This window comes from Cyanistes caeruleus, chromosome 3, assembly GCF_971803275.1.
Source record: "Cyanistes caeruleus chromosome 3, bCyaCae1.hap1.1, whole genome shotgun sequence".
Classification (NCBI taxonomy): domain Eukaryota; kingdom Metazoa; phylum Chordata; class Aves; order Passeriformes; family Paridae; genus Cyanistes; species Cyanistes caeruleus.
In genome coordinates this window covers 13,935,408-13,952,982 of record NC_141703.1, presented here as the reverse complement: position 1 = coordinate 13,952,982, position 17,575 = coordinate 13,935,408, and the positions used below count along the sequence as shown (strand labels likewise).

At 40.8% G+C, this 17,575-nt stretch overlaps 1 long non-coding RNA gene across 3 annotated transcripts in view; it reads right to left on the bottom strand.

The window, feature by feature from the left end:
- Positions 1–17,575, bottom strand: part of LOC111922893 (uncharacterized) — a 340,899-nt gene that overhangs the window by 312,335 nt on the left and 10,989 nt on the right. The window lies entirely within an intron of this gene.

Genomic DNA, 17,575 nt, shown 5'->3' with positions numbered 1-17,575 from the left:
CCAGCAATACAGACATTTCTTCCAGAAATGATGAAAATTACAAACGCTTACTCTAACAAAAACTCTGTTGGAAGTACCAGAGTCCTAAAAACTTCTGGAATTGTGCCATGATGTGTGGAAAAGGGAAGCGGCTATTTTAAACTTGCTGTCGTCTGGACAGAAAGCGATGCTTTGCTGTGAACTGCTGGGCTCTGAACTGTTCATTCATGCGTTATTTTCTGGCAGCCTTCACCATTTCCACAGGATCACTGGCAGCAGCTTCACTAGAGAGCAGGTAATTCTGACCATGCAACTTCTTTACCACTATTAATCACAAACAGGTTTTTAGCTGCCTCATAGCAATGACTATTCAGAGCTGTTTTAGGATGGTGCAATGCTGCCATGAAATCTCACACATACAGATTCTCTGAAGATTCAGTATAATCCTTGCTTTCCATTCAAAGAGCACATGAAAAAACCTTTCAGCATGTTACTGCTGTAGCACAGACAGAGCCAGCTCACGCAGACCTTCAAACAATGGAGCTAGAATTGGGCCAAGATGTAGCAGAAGTCTGAAAAGTTTTGATTCTAAATCAAAGATGGATTTGCAGCTCTAATTCTGCTATTTTTGAAAAGAACCCTTGCATATTATACACAGGTAGCACAGCCTAGTCACTGGAATACTATTCTATTTACTCTTGGGCTCCAGAGGGGTAGTTAAATGCCTGTGTGTATCACCAGCATAAGAACCCCACATTTCCAGAACTTCGAACATCAATGGAAAATTTATCACTGTATGCATGCATTGCTTATGCACATTATGATGTGGCTTTCTGGAGCCTCTGCAATTAGTGACACAGAAAATGAGGAGTCATGGTCAGTGCACAGAAAACACAATCAAGGCCACCCAATATATGTAGCTGAATTTTCAAAGTGTGGCTGAAACTCTGGTGCGGGTGGTTCTATGAACAGTGGGACAGCCCGAGGTCAGAGACACAGGACACCATTTCAGAGATGTGGTGGGGAAACATCTCTTAGAGTCCATCTCACATATGTAACTTTGAAAGCTGTCATTTTAATTGCAGATTAATTTTAATTTGTTACATTTGTTCTTCCTAGCTACTCTTCCCAAGTGGAATGGAAGTGGTGCCTGACAGGCTGTTTGGAAGATTAGGGATTTCTTTGTTTTTCGCTCTTAATGTTCTTGCTGAATTTATTTATAGCTTGGCTGGTTATTAGAACTTGTTCCATATGGTAATCTGGCAATGCCAAGCAAAGGATTTAAAATTTAAAAATAGATTATTTCATCAAGAATATATATTTTTTGTGATTTGGAAATTCACTCAAAAGTACTGGCCCACAATTTAACCCAGCTTTTCAGGGGAGAAGTGGGGGAGGAAAGTAGCCAGAGGGTAAATAGGAGATTATATGAAAGCAGAAATTTTCTTTCATGTTGTTGGAAAGTGGCCCAAAAGCTCATTGTGCTGATGCCTACTTCAACAAGAAAAAAGAAGACAGCTTTTCTGGATTAGAGGGCTTTCCAGTCTTCTGCTTCTGTAGGAAATGCAGCTATGCACCCCTGGGAAGAAAGCAAAAAGAGAACAACCCAGGAAGCAACCAATTTGGACCCAAACTAAGACAAATTAGATATACGCCTGCATAACTAGAACAGAAAATACTAATAAACTACTTATTTTGGGGTTTAAGCATATAGAGAAAAGGCTGTTCTGTAATGCCAAGGGGACAATAAGAAATAAGAAATTACCTACATCTAGGTTACCTTGAAAATTATAAATTATGCTTTAATGTTTCAAATGGCATAGTAATACCACAATTCAGGTTTTTGACCCCTGTTTCAAAGACTCTTGACTAGAGTTGACCAAAAATCTCAGACACACATTTGATGAGGGGGCTTTGACTAGAAAAGAGAATTTCCTCCTTTGTAACCAGTTAGAATAGAGATTTGGTTTGCAGCCTACCTTCAGCATATATTTATTAAGAAAGGGAACACACAAGAAAAACATAACGAAACAGAAAATGGGTTTCCAAATCCCACATGCTTTTGAACAAGTATGTCACAATTTCCCCAGAGGATTCAGACCGGGATGGCAGAAGCACGGAAAAATATATTGCACAGACAGCATCAGTAAGTGAAAATTGCATTTTTATTACCAATAAAGTAAAAACTCTGAACTCACAGAAAAAATACTTATCTCACAGACAAATGATTAAAAAAAAATTCATTTAAAGTGAAGACAACATTCTCTACTCTTCCAATTGCAACAATGGAGACCTATAGATAGAACAGAAAAGACTGATCAGTACAATCTTTGCCAAATTTTGACCAAAACTTTACAGGACTCAATATTATCACTAACAGTAAGGTCAATGTGACATTCAAGCAAGACTGATTGCAGCTGTTAGCTTTGCTTTTTTGATTGCATAGTCTTTTGTAAACACAAGTAAAAATACATAGAAATCAGGTGTGCTGCTGATTTTGTTTCTATCTTGGCCAATGTGCAAAACACAGTAGCCAGTAGCATCAGTCAAAAAATACAGGTATGAGTGTACTGATAAGTAAATCAAACTTTGGGTTTCATTTCCTCACCTTGCATTTAAGGAACAAAGGACTTTGTTACAAAACAAGTCCTAAGAGGAGTGCTGACGCATACTGCTCTCAGTTTCAAGAATTTTAAAAGACATTCAGTTATTGTGTTAGATGGAGTTTTGAGCAAAGGCCAAGATTTGTGATCTTTTACAGAAGTCTGTGAGAGCTGATTAGCTTATGGGGTTCAGGAAGAAAAATAATTGTTCCAGGGAAGGGGGCCTGACACACAGAGATGGAACACCATCTGACTTGATGATTGTGTTGCTGCTATCAAGAAGACCCAACCGAGGGTCCCCAGGCCCACCAGAGAGGTGGGGATCTGTCCCAGTCCCTGGGGATCCCCTCTGAGCCAAGCAGCAAGAGGGTGCTGGTGTTCCCTGCACAGCTCACAGAGGAAGTGTCACAACACACTGAGGGACAGCATTATGGTGGGTTCCAGTGAACCCAAGAGATGAGTGAGTGCAGGGAGGGACAGAAGCGTTACTCAGTTGTTGGACAGCAAGAAACCCTGCTGTAGGAAATGTCACAGTCTCAAGTGGTAGTTTAAGCCAGCTCCAGACACCTGATGAGAAAGCAGGCAATACATCAGTAAAAGCACACGACATTAGCAGTGCTCAGGTAGATTCTGTACTCCATACATGTGGGGAGAAGTCCTGTGCTCTTCCCCTACTCCAACAAAATCCATGTGATTTTCATGCCATACTATCTTGTTCAATAGTTTGCTCTTCAGCATGTCTCAACTGTCATTAAGGTTACACTGATTACGAGGAAAAGCCCTTGCTTGCATAAAAATGTTTCTTTATATTTACAACTGTTTGCACTTTAAGACTGCCTGGCAAACCAAGGCACAATGAGTTTAACAATTAGAGGTTTGTTTCTTGCAATGATTGAAGGTAAATGATCCTTTTCTGTTCCAGTCTTCCATACTAAGGCCAAACTGGGAAGTGTTCTAGGCAGGTGGGACCACACACTCCCAGACAAAATTCCTCTTTGACCTTATCAATGGAAGGTCAGGGTCAAAGCTACTGCAACACAGAAGGGGCAGCCAACTAAATTCTAATATTTCTTTTTTTTCCCCACATGAAATTTCTTCTGGAGACATACTCTCACACATATGTTTTATAAAACTGTAAAGGTAAAAGACATATTAAGGTCATAACAGGGAATAATAGCACATCTATGAAAATTCAATTTCTGTGTAAGTATATGCTGCATTTTCTAGTTTCTTACCTGACCCTGCAGAAGTCAGTCTCTAGTGAGTGCCATCTCTTGTATGCACCAGTTTACCAGTTGCCACATCCTTTTTTAGTGAATGCAGTACTAATAATGTTCTCATCCTTTCCAATAGAGCGCATTGCAGCAGTAAGAATACTTCAGGCAAAATAGGATTATCATAGCTTACATCCACAGCACAGGACATGTAAGGTCAAAAGTTTCCCTTGATTATGGATATCCCAGTTGAGATACCACCCACCTCATTTTCTGAGACTACTTAGAATTCTCTCTGCTATTGCGCTGACAGCAAAAACTTTATGAACTGCAGTTATGGCCATGAGCACTCTGTATTTTCTAAAATAAGATCCCAAGAATATTTAGTCTAACAAAAAATTAATGACAAGCTTTGAGTTGATGAGAGTGTGGTTAGTGGGTGTACTGGCATTATAAGAGAACTCAGAAGCACCAGCAGAGAGATTGCCAAGATCTCCTTAAATGTGCTCACCTCTCCCCAGAAGGAAACCACTTGTCCCCTCTTCATCCAGTCTCCTGTATCATTCAGACTACCCAGACACCAAAAAAGATACACTTTGGTGTCAGGACCACACTTCCAACTAACCATTCCTTGACACAATTCACAAATAAGAAGTTTCCCTGCAGAGAGAGTACCATGGTGCTTAGCCATGCATTTCTGCAGATGGATTTACATTATTTCCCGTTCACACCACTGAACAGGCAGGTCTCCTGCCAGAGGATGACACAATACCAGGGTGAGATCTATAGGGTGGATTGTGGACCCTGCTCAAGAGCCTGCATGATTCTCCCAAGTAGGAGCACAGATCTTTTTCCTGCCAGCTGACAAAGGATGATAAAGTGGGAATGAGAGCAGCTCCTTCCAGTTCCTTTGCACACAGCCTATCAGAGTCATGAGCAAGTAAGTCCATGGGACAGCAGTGCTTTCCTTCCTGCCACAGAAAAATAGGCAGGACTTTGAACTTCATGGAGGATCACTGAAGGAAAAGGGAAGAGGATCAGGTATAATCCAGTCCACAAAGCAATTGCTACCCATAGCTGTGTGCTGTCTGGGTAAAAAGACCAAGAGGAATCAGTTTTGTTACCCCATGACTTATGTGAGCCAGGGGAAATCCAGGGACACTTCTGACATGGATCATTATCAGTGAAACTGCGTAGCTCCTACCATAGCATGTTCATACCACATTCCTGAGAGACATATCTCTGCCTCTCAACGGCCAGCATATCAATGAATTACAGTAAAAATTATATGCTGCTTAGTCTTGTTCTACTCCACAGGTATGAAATCCTTGCTGCCTGGCCTGGAAAGAGAGATGAAGTTTAGCATTCCTCTCTGGGAAAAACCTTGGCAGTGAGGTATCCAGCATACCATGAAGTCCAGAGGAAACACTTTCAAAAATACCAGCAGAAAACATCTAGAATCCAGTTACAACCTGTTGCTTGCTGCTTTCATCATGTCTTCTCTGCCCCAGAACAGCTCAGCCTTCCTACTCTGAAGAAAAGGGGTGGTGAGGTAAGAGGATATAAAGTGGTAAATGAGTGGACAAGATGAACCACTCAACTGGCAAGAACCACTCTAAGCTGTAGCTTCCATATGCTAACACAGGAAAAGAAAATGAGAAAGCTGTCAAGGTAGTATCAGCATGTAATCCTGATGACAGAGCATTACCCATTAACCCAATTCCTTCCAAGAAGAGAAATAAGGGTTACAGGAGTAGGAATTCCCTGCTGCAGGACTGCAGAAAAACCTCAGAGTATTTCTTTATTCATGGCAGGGTTTAAAAGACAGTGCCTATTGGCTCTGGCACAGCTAGTATATGTGCACACACACAAGCACAGGCAACAGACAGCCCTTCTGTGCTGTAGTATCAAAACACTGTTTGCATAAGCCTAGAAAACCCTAGGCTCTTATCCCACAGAGGACACTCAGACAAACCATAAAAGTGTGTCTGAATGTATTTCTGGCTTCCTACATTTCTGTGCTGCTCAGCATTCTTCTTGAGTCTATCCCAGACCTGCGAGTCCATACATACACTCTCTGGAGGCCTGCAAAACACTCTCTGAGCAAGCATTAAAACACATGGTTTTAATCTTCTGAAATTATTACAACTTGAAATGTTGGAGCAAAACAAATGAAAAGGGTCCACTGTCTGGATAGCCTGAAACCCATTCATGCAAAGGTTCCAGCAACAGAAGGGGGCTCTCCAGTGCAAAATGAAATTCAGCCCTCACCTCATCTTTAACTTCATTCAAAATCTTTGCTGCTTGATGATCAGTGAAGTTTCAAAAAGCTGCTCTGTCTGTGAGCCATGGTGGCTGTTCAGATATACATATATGTGTGTGGGACGCACAATGCAGCATGGGACACTGCAATCACAGAGAAAACAAATAGCATGCACAGGCATCACAGAGCTGCAGCATTAAACAATTCAGCAGCAACCTTGCAGCCCTCAGTAATACCTAAAGAGCTGCTGTTTTCTCCAGCAAGCACTACTTGGAGAAGTCTGAAGCCAATTACTGTCTTCAAGAAGGAAAACCTCCTCCATATCATGTCTTGACTCCAGTGAAAACACTACTATAGCATCATTAGCCTGAAGGATCTGAAAAGAATTCCTGTAGTATGAAATATTTTAGGTTTATAAGATAGGTGTGGCCAGGTTTATGTATTGACAAATTTATTCCTCCTGGTTCCCAGAAGATGCCCAAGCTCTCTGGCACTAATCACAGCTGTGCTGGGCACCATGTTAAGAAGTGAAGAAAATACATGGTCATGGTGAAGTGTACACTTTTTGGTCAGCTCAGAGAGATCACATGAATGATAGATAGATTGCAACCACTGCCCGTGACACCAATCAATGCCAACAGCCCAGCCAGGTAACAGATGACGCTTTGGAGGTGTCCTGGGGCAGCTCTCAAGTCTCCATTTTCCATCCATCAAGGCTCAACCCAGAACCCTCCCAGCACTGTTGTCACACTTTCTCTCTCCGCACAGATGAAGCTGCTGCTCCCCTGATGAGTCTGTACAAGCATTCTTTACCAAAATATAGGCTAACACACTGCCATCACCCACATTTAACCACTGTCAGTGGAAAAGAACGTAGAGACAGTCGCTTTACAACATAAAAGAAGTCAGAGGTGCAGGAGCTATGAACTATTTAAAAATTGACTGCTTATCTCTCAGACTGGGAGAACCAGTAGATGAGGCACTTGCCATTACAGAGTCCCCAGAAAGGAAAGTTGAGTTTGATGCCAAGCCTTGTGTGCCTGGTCCTTTGCTGCAGACGATCCCACAGGACCCCTGCCATTCCCTACAATGCCTTGGGGCATTCTTGTACTCTGCTCTGCAATGGAAAGTGGCAGCTGCTCCTCCCCAGGACAGCCTGGTCTTGAATCCTCTTAGCTGCAACTTCATGTTCTTATAATCAGGCACTGTGTCAAAACAATGTCTTTTGGTTTATTTTGTTGTTTTATTTATAAAAATAAACACCTCATGGGAAAGACAGGCTGGCAAAATACAAATCTACATCCTTTCTCCATTTATTAAGAATTGTGAAAAGCAAATAAATATTTTGCTGAGAAAAGTAAATGTTCCAGCAGTCATATATGATCTCATTCTGGTACTATGTTCATATGCTAGTTGAATCTCACAATGCAGTTTCAGACACCTGCATGCTGTGTGCATCTGTATTTCTCTCCCATTTTTATGCATAACATATTTAAGATAAGTACAATGTTGTCAGAAGAGAGAGCAGAAACTGCTCTTATAAACACATCAGTAGTCATGGAATTTCAGAGTCTAAAGAGAGAGTTGATCATTTCAATACCACAAACCAGCACATTCCCCAGTGGCAATATATATCTATCATCACTAGCAACTACATGGTCTTCCCACAGTTATTTTCTTCTGCATCTGTAACACCTTGTTTTTGGTAGTCATTTCTTCGTGAATGGAGAGGAGTCAGGTAACAGTTGTAGCTGGAGAGGGAAACAATCCTTGAAAACCTTGTGTCACTCTCTGATCTTGTTGCTGCAGCTTCAGGAATGGAGGTGGCCAGTTTGCATTATAACCTGCAGTAAAGGGACTACAGCCATGAGCTACAGCCTGCTAGATTTTCTACAACATTCCAAGACCAGAAAGAAATTAATAACACAATGAAATACATAGACTATTTTCTTCATTATAGATAGGAAGTGTGCTGAGGACGATTAGCTGGTCAGTAATCAATAACCTAAAGAACTGGCTGACTAAGACACTTATTTGAAAAATTCACAGAAGTGCCAGGATTTTTTAGAGAGCGGTGCAGTGGAGAGTTTGATCAGCTCCAGAGTTAGTGGAAAATGCCACTCATGTTTGTATAAATGTATGACCAGAAAGCCCACTCAAGATGCTGTAATATCTGGTGCAGTTCTGATACTGTACTCTAGGTATATGATAATAACACTGCTTCAAAGTGATTACCAGGAGTTATCCATACAGCTAAAGAGGGAAAATTTCTATTGTGTGTCTTCAGAGAACAGTTACAACAATCTGATTCAAATATAAGTGGTTTTGTTTCTCTCCCTTTACAGGACCACCCTCCATAGCAGTCCATCTTTTCCCTTATTATTTTCCAGTGAAAAATGGCCCTAAGGCCTCTTTTGTTTGTTCCAATACTTGCAGAAACATCTTTCTTTTGATCTTAGGGCTGCCTCTTTGTGAACTATTCTAACTGAACATCCCATTAAACCAGTCCATTAGTCCTTCTTGAAGCACATCACCCTGCACACACAACTTTGTCATAGCTGCACAGAGCCTACAGCCTCAGCCCAGCAGCTGAGGGACTGGCTGACCTCCTCACCATAAGTATGTGTTGTAACACCACTGAATTGTTCACACCATCAATAACATACAAGGTATTAAGGGATTCTCAGCATAATTTCTCAGTGTGACTTCTCACAGTAACATGCTGTCTCTTGAAGATGACTACTACTGCACTATTTACTTTCTGGATAGGAAACAAAACTACTGAGTCACAAGAAGAAAGGATTTAACTAAACCTACGAAAATTATTTTTCTTTAAGTAATACCAATTGTGTGAGGTGAGGTTTTTTTTTGCATGCACACAATCCACTACACACACACCTATTGAAGCTGTAGTAAGTTAAAGAAAAAAACGTCACTGCTGAAGAAACTGCAGTCCTAAAAAGTCCTAAAAAGTGCAGAGTCCTACTGGGTTTTTTCTCTTCTTTTTTCAGTCATAGGCCCTATACTACCAATTTTGTCCCTACTTCCAGTTGCTATAGATGGTGGGTGATTAAGATTTCATTCGCAGCCATTTATCCTAGCATGTCTTGAGACAAATCTGTAAAGGTAACTTGTGTGCATTTGCACACTCAGACATCAAAGAAACTAAGATGAACCTTAAGCAGATTGCTTTTCAAAAACTAATTTTAAAGCAAGTTTCATGTTTTTGATCATTCTGAGCTGGAGGTAACTCAAATCATTTTCTCTCCATCTAACCTTCAGCATTGCTCACTGTTCTTCCCATGAGCTGAATGAGAAAGGAGATCAGCAGATCAATTACTTAAAGCCTGTTGTAAAATGGCTGCATGCATTTTATAAGATTCATATTTGCTGTGGAAGATGATCGCTACAGATATTTATCGTGTAGTAAGGATGTAGCAGAAAGATTAATTCTTGGAAGCAATTCAGCCTGACAAATAAGGTACTATGCAGATACTGTCCATATATCAAACCATATCCTACCCAGTAAGATCGACAAGGCTGTTCACACACTGCAGCAATACCTAGGCCTGACCTAGCTGCAAGAGGGAAGGCACTGCAGCCAAATAATGCTGTAATTCCTGTTGTCAGTCCCACCTTTCTTTAAAGAGAGAAGCAAAGTACAGTTCAAAGACTATCTGAGGTCTGAACAGGGCTTTTGCCCCTTCCAGCAAAATTGTTGCCAGTTTCACTTTGTCAAAGTCTCTCATCAAAATTTGCTCTTCTGAACTGATATAGTTCCTGTGCCACAAGGAAAATTTGAGAATCCTTTCAAATTCAGAAATGCCACAATACAGAAGTCACCGAAACCAATTTTTTTAAGCCCTTTTATTTTTTTAAAATTTAGGATGCTTAATGTCTTTGCTGTCTCAACAGACAGGTAGTTAAAAGGAAGGCAAACTGATTAAAGAGAAAAAGGGGGATATTTGGAAACCATACAACAAAGTAACTACAAATGGGGCACTGCTGTAGAACTCCATTCTTGAGACACATGAGCAAGGGAATAAATCAAATAACTCAGACTGTCCAAGGCAATATGATGGAGCGTGGAATTTTTGGCACATAACAGTCTCATGATTAATGAAAACACAAATAAAAATCAATGGCTGAGTTGTTCAAAGAACAAATTCTCCCTAGCAGTAAAAAGACTTGAATACTGGCTGCCAGCCTAATTTCATTAGGAAATGCATTCCAATTAATGGAAGCTCTGCAAACAAGAGATAATTACTAAGGCGAGACAGAGGAAAGGCCTTACAGCCTTTCAGCTTCTCTTCTTTGGCTGCAGCTTGCCCTTCTCTCCATCCAATTCATTTAAGATGGAGTTCATTGGAATTCTGTATGTGTCTTTTCCAACCTCCTCACCATTCCTGCTGCGCAGGAGTCTCCTTGCCTGCTTCTGTCATTGGCCTCATCCCCCATACACACTATGTACTGTGAAGTTTCCCATGCTGGGGAGGGATGTGTTTGTTCTCACATCTCAGTGTCTGAATGCCAGTTGTGCCATTATTTCTGTGCTACTTGTTCATATTCATTTTGATGCTACATTTCCTGTGCCAAATTAAATACTGGCACAGACAGGTGCCTGAAATCAAAGTTGTGCCTGCTTATGCTCTGGCGAATTTAGTTTTTTCACTTCCATGATTTCATTCCCAGGAAAACAGCAATTATGTAACCTTGGTAGAAACAGACGCCAACAATATTAAGCTCACAACTGCACGCCTTTCACCCCAAGGGCTTCTTTCAATGGGAGGATGGAAAGTTTCTTAAAACCAAACAAGCAACCCAGACCTTTTGTTTTAACAAACGTACTTCCCTATTCTATCTGCACGTAGGCAGACACTCGAAGCAATTTACCTCCCTCACATCGTCCCCTTGAATGCTGTGCTCTTACGAAGTGTCTCTGCCACATCTCTCTCACAGTCAGTACTGGCCTTGACCCAGAGGATATTGGACAGTCCATCATGAAGGTGTGCAAAGTAATGCCTTCTGCAGAGCTCAGCAGTGAGGAGGAACCATCCTTGAAGTCCCTCCGTGGCACACCAGAAGATGCTGCTGCCAGGGACAAGGATGCTTGGCAGGAGCTGCATCTTGCTGGGGTTTTTTCACCCTGTGGCTCTGCAGAAAAAGTTCAGCTACATCCATCTATACAGCAAATAATGCCTAGTACCTGCAACTCCATTCTCTTGCTCTCTCTTTGATGTCCAGCACAAGCTGAGTTTCCATGGACCCAGGGACCGCTATGCTAGCTCACATGAGCCACCATGGCACACCAGGGCCCAGCACTAAGTTCTGTGCGCTCAGGGTGCTGCCATTCTCTCAGCTGCTGCCAGCTAGCCTGGGCATGGAAACACATGGACCAAGTCCACAAAAACCAAGCATGAGCATAGAGGCAACCCTACTGCTTCTGGGAGACCCAAACCTCAGTAGGACACCCACTTTAGCATCTGTTTACATTTAACTTACCTGAAAACTCAAGTGTCTGTCCACAGCCACCACGCGGCATTACCTACTTCCATTATCTTGCCTAACAGGCCTGAGGCCCTAAAGGGTACACAAAGAAAAAGCACTGGGTTTCACAGAATCACAGAATTGTTACGATTGGGAAAGACCTTTATGATCAATTCCAAGCATCAATCTAGCACCACCACAATCTTCACCATTAGGCCATGTCCTCATGTGACATATCCTTATGTTATTTAAACACTTCCAGGGATGGTGACTCACCCACCTCCCTGCACTGTCTTTTCCAATATTTTACAAGCCTGTCTGAAAAAACTTTTCCTAATATCTGATCAAAACCACCCCTAGTGCAACTTAAGGCCACTCTCTCATCCCGTCTGTCACTTGTTACTAGAAGAGACCAAGCCCCACCTGCCTACATCCTCCTTCTGCAATAAGGTCTCCCCTGAGCCTCCTTTTCTCCAGACCAAACAAGCTCAGCTCACCCTGCAGCTACTCACACAAGACTTGCTCTCTTGCCTCCTCACCAGCTTTGTTGCTCTTCTCTGGACTCACTTCAGGGTTTGTGGCATGGGATACAGGCCTAATTCACCAATTCTAATAACGTGAGTCACTAATTAAAAAAAAAAAAAAAAAAAAAAAAAAAAAGAACAAAATAGAACAAAACAAAAGTCAGACCAGAAAAATCAACCTATATCATAGAAAGCATATGTAGCATAGTAGCACTATGCTAACTACTGTGATGCCATACAATGCCATTTCCAGAGGCTGAACAGCTCACCACATGCATTTTAGGCATGGCTCTGCAGCTCTGAAGTGTTGGGTCAGATGTGTAATATATCTTTCTCTCCCACTGTGGCGATACAAGATCATCATTTTAAAGGTCTTCCCTGGCATGGCTGCCAGGCTGTTTGTCTGAGCTGCAGTGGTATTTTTGGAGACAAAGACTTGGACACAGTGCAGGACAGGTGGCCTGGCAGCAGTGGTAGGAAGCTATCAAACCGCGCAGCGTACATTTCAAAACACAAACCAGAGGGAGAGGAGATAAATCATTTACTGTATTTAACTTAGCATATTGCTACTTTTTGTGACTCATATAGTCTTGCGGAAGACTCCCCAGACAGGTTAAGCCAAGTTTGAAAAAAAGACAATGTAAAGCTTACAGACTGCTAGGCATTTGTGAAGTTAGTATACATAAATGCATGGAGGCAGCAGTGAAAATAACAAAATTGAAAATGGGGAGGAATCTGTTATCTGCCTATTTTCCTTCACTCTCCCTGGGTTTCAAGGACCTTTCTATGCCTCATTGGTCAAAAATAAACCTGAACCATCCTCTGAAGCCGGTGCAAAGAGGCATCAGCCAGAAAAAACATCAGTACCTTGCACTCCACCTGAAGAGGCTGTCCACAGCACTGCTGTTGATTGTACCAGGCCAAGCAAACCCCCACCTCCTTCCAGTGGCTGGGCTGGACACCTGCCATCATGTCACCATGTCACCTGGCCAGAGCTGGTGTGCACCCACAGCACAGTCAAGCTACAAGTGGCCTGCAGCCAAGGCACACACAGGAACCACCTGGAACCACATCCACAGCAGGACCAAGAGAGTGGCAAACCTGGGGCTCAGTGGAAAATGTCTCACACAGCCCCTCGTATGTTGTGCCCAAGCCTTGAGACACTTGTGCATCCCACACCTTGTTACCTTCTCACTGAAGGTCTTCTCAGCAGCAAGCAGCAAACAGAAAAAAGACTTCTGACTGAACTGAAAAGGCATGCTTCTCTTCCTGGGGTTCTTAGAGCCTCCAACTCAGCAAGTCACTTGAGATGTACTTGCAGTGCACAGGGGGCTGTCAGGCACATCTGACTGGACTACACATGATGTGAGATTTGCAAACCCAGGCACAGTATGTTTTTCCCTCTCAGCCCAATCCAAATCAAAAAATTTCAAACTAGGGGCCTCCTTGGGAAGACTGCATTGCATAGCAATTCTTTTGAAGGTAGGTAGTTTTAATCCAGTTACCAAGAGCTACGCTAATTCTGTGTACTTCATTTTAAGCTGAATTCATTGAAAAACAAGATTTTCTGCACAATGGCACTTTTGTCCCAATGCTTTTAAATGTGCAGGCTGTTCTCAACTAAATACGACAAAGGAGAGGCATCACCAACCTACTCAAATCCAACAAGATTCATGACAGATGCAGCCAAACAAGGGAAGCCCAAACTGGAATCCCTGCACAAGAAAAAATAATCCCATTAAAACAACCACAATGCCAGATAGTAGAGTGCTCACGGCGTGGAGAGATTTTATTGCAGCTCAGCAGTGCGTAAACCTTCAAGCAGACCTCACTGCTAGTTAGTCACAGGGTAATGCAAATACAAGACACAACACTATGAAAACAATCTTGTGCAGAGCTGCCCCCATCTCACAGAACAATTTAAGGAAAAAATTAGGATGTCACACAATGCTGCATGCCCTACAGCATGTGAAATTATCTTTACCGGACAAACTTATAAGAAAAGTCATCAGCTATACTTGGCTAGACATTTTCTCTGTATCCTTCAATAATTTATATCGCATTCATAAATTTACTGACTGTGCTCTCTCTCATTCTCCCTGACCCATCTCAGCCTGGCCCAGAATGGACACCAGAATAGCCTGCTATCATTTCCAGGGTCATCTCAACAAGTAAAACAATCTCTCATTCTTTTATTGCAAATGCACACTATTCCCATGCCTGGTTCTTTCTGCCATCTGAGCCAGGAGAATGAATCATCAAAAATGCTATTGTCAAATGCTTTCTATGAATTATGTTCTGCACTGCAGTGGCTTGCTCTGCTCAGGATTCTCTAGTTTATTGGTATTTCTCTGTGGGATTGCTTTTTGGAATCGCTGAACCAAAGTCTGATTATCCTCAAAAGGGGGCAGCCCATTTTAAGCCATTTTTAATGGGCATGAAATTGAAAGCACAAACCAGTTTGTTACACGACTGATGACAAAAAGTAGCATCACCACAGGGGTCCAGAAGATATTATTAAAAAAAAAAAAAATGGCAGATGTATTATATATAGATATTATATAACTCAGCAACATTTGATTAGCGGGATAGCAGTAAGCTCCAGGAGCACACGTACCAACACACAATACCTACTGCTGTATTTCTCAGTCTCACTTTGTTTCAAGGGCATTTGCTCACATCAGGTATCTGGGGTACAGAATAGAAGGATGTGTTGCTGATCTTTTGTGCACAAGTTTATCCTATTAATATTCTTTAGCAAGTGCAAACAATTAAGAATTCTGTGTGGGTTTTGATCCCTCAGACCCTGACTGGGGTAGGAACTGAAGGTGCTGAATGACCTAAGTGAACCAAAATCTGCACCTCCTATAAGCCACACATACACCAAAATTAGACATCCTTAATCATTATTTTGATGTTGAATAAATAATATAAAATACAAAAATATTGAAAAAGAGTATAGATGTTGCATACAGAAATTAAAACTAGATGGTTTTAGTCTAGAAATAAGGCATATGGTTTGACCAATGAGAGCTTATGAAATGAGAAGTCCAGTACAGCAGAAGCCAAATGACATCTCTGTATTAATTCCTCTTTGAAGTTATTACCACTTCTCAAAATTTTAAATTTTTAAGGTTTTTTTTTTTAAGGTTGCATGCCAGTGACAGGTAATTCATGTCACAAATAGAAAGTTATTTCACTTATTTTCAATTTCATTGCTTTTCACACGAATAAGTAGTCTTCCAAAATTGCTCTGCAAAAGCTTGTATTAGATCCTCCATCATTTGGCCCGGTAGATCAAAGCTAGATGACTTTGTAGCAATAGAGAGTCAGATGCAAGAATCCCCAAATCTCTTTCCTGCTGGAAGTCAGGCTAGAGAAATACAGCTCTTTTCCTCCTTAGTGTCTACAACAGGAAAGTCCTGATCACCACTTTTTCTTATGTTTAACCAGGTTCTTAAGCTAGGTCCTAATGAAAATATCATCCTAAGACAATTAATTATTTCTTTAAACAATAACATATTTGGAGTGTCAGGAAATAATACAATTTCTTTGCAAACCCTACCTATGCTATTTTATATATATATATATATATATATATATATATATATATATACACATAAACACAGAAACAGAATATATTATGAGAAAATAATTACATCAGGCCTAAGGAATGTAAAAATTGAAAAAAACAAAAGTGATAACATTTCCAGTGCAATGACTGTAAGGAGACCAGAAAATGGCGTAAAGTATATCCATTTTCATGACAAAGGCTGTAATGAGAAAAAGAAAAGTGAAAAACTAATCTACTTCAGAAGTCTGTATGATCTGATCCACCATCAATTATCTATTCCAATCATGTAGAAAAGAGTTTCTGTCTACAGAGCAAATCCACTCTGGTAGTTAATCCTGTTGTCTTGTAGTTCTCCCTGGAGATCTGAGGATACAAAGTCTTATGTCCCTGGGTAGCACTGTTCAGATACAGTTTAACAATTCCACTCATCAAATCCTTGCCGTGTTTATCTCTGTGAAGAACACACGACGACAATCCCATCTCAGCCACACACTGATTTCATTCCAGGCTGATGAGCAGGAGCTCAACTTCCAGGTTTGTCTTACTCCTCTGCAGCTGCTTCTACCAACACCCTCCCTGCACAGCAGGAGTTTGAAACCACAGCTTGGGCTCTTCCTTACACTATCAGCTGCCTAGGTCATGAACATTTGCAAATTAAACATCACAGTGGGATCTCTGAATTACCAGATAATCAGATTAAATCTCTTGTTCTGAAAATTACATACCTCAACTGATACAGAAATTAAAATGCAATAAATAGGATACAACCTTTCCCACCTGTGCAATGCTGTTGAACTATGAAATTCCCTTCACTGTTTAAAGTACCTGGTTTCTAAAGGCCGTAACTCTTCATCACATTTTGGTTTTACTTGTAGCCTGGCAAAGGCTTCTTTTTTTTCCTTGCAAACATACCACTTTTGTGATCTCATTTTTTCTTCTGCCTGCCTTTTATCACACAGACCTTTTGAGTGTGACAGTGGTTGTAATTCCTTTCCATTTTTTGGTAGTTTTTTCTTTGAAATTAGCATTCTAGGTTGTAGAAATAAAAATTACCCCATATACCAACTTCAGCATGTCATTTATTTAAGCTTGTGCATTTTATTCCTTTCCTATTAGGCATCTTGTTCATTTGGGTGTTCAATTACACAGAATTTCATCTCAGCAGAACTTTTTATTACATGGTGCTCAGATCAAACAGTAAGCCACAGAAGATCTTTATAGACAGAGTACACTGCATTTAATATATGTGGGATCTGAAAGATTTTGTATATAAACAGCTTTTCAGCCCTAAATAATATATTTTCAGTAATGGTTCTTTTTACTGAACCAGTATCTTCTCAATTATCTACAGATCAACACAGTATTTCCTTAAATTATATGTATGTAATTTAATACCATAATAACCTTCAAATGTAAAGCCTTCTCAATGTAACTATTTAGCTTCTCATGTCTTATATTTATCAGAGGACATGATTCCAAAACTGATTTCAGACTACAGTATTCCTTTGTGCAGAATGTATCTTCATATACTCACAGAAATACCAATTAAAGAATTTAGGAGACATTAGGAAACATTTTCCGCCCAGAGGCAATTGCATTTTAAAAAAATAAGCAAAATGTTTTACTGATTTTGACTCAGTTACATGGAACCACAAAACAGCAGTAGATTTTTAATTACAGACGGAAAAGGTTCTTTGTCATATCATTATTCCCTTTATCAGCCTATCCTCAAATACCACCATCAACCTCACCATTGCACTTTTTTATGTTCTTCTTCCTCTCTGTATCTTCCCTTCATATTTTGAGAAATAAGGTTTTGGCATCAGGAAAATTCTTTTTAATTCTTGGACTTTGTAAGCTTTTCTGCCCTTGGCCACAGAAGACCTTCAGTCCTAGACAACCTCTCCAGGAATTATGTTTTCCCTACGGAA